General features: G+C 58.2%; 1 protein-coding gene across 1 annotated transcript in view; it reads left to right on the forward strand.

Moving 5' to 3' along the window:
- Nucleotides 1-273, forward strand: part of EMH_0029480 (uncharacterized protein) — a gene marked incomplete at both ends in the record, with an annotated part of 1,921 nt that overhangs the window by 896 nt on the left and 752 nt on the right. The gene's annotated exons all lie outside the window — the stretch shown is intronic.

The raw sequence follows: 273 nt of genomic DNA on the forward strand, positions 1-273 counted from the left end.
CAGCAGCAGCAGCAGCAGCAGAAAAGAACCCAGCAGCAGCAGCAACAACAGCAGAAGAAACAACACAACCCTAAACCCTAAACCCTAAACCCTAAACCCTAAACCCTAAACCCTAAACCCTAACCTGGCAATGCGGGACCTGCAGCGGTTGCATTCGCCCGCGTCGCTCCACGCAGACCAGCAGCGGCAGTAGCGGCAGCTGCAGCAGCAGCAGCAGCAGCAGCAGCAGCAGCAGAAGCAGCAGCAGCAGCAGCAGCAGCAGAAGCAGCAGCA

The sequence above is a fragment of the Eimeria mitis genome, genomic scaffold, assembly GCF_000499745.2.
Source record: "Eimeria mitis Houghton genomic scaffold, Emh_scaff1102, whole genome shotgun sequence".
Lineage (NCBI taxonomy): Eukaryota > Apicomplexa > Conoidasida > Eucoccidiorida > Eimeriidae > Eimeria > Eimeria mitis.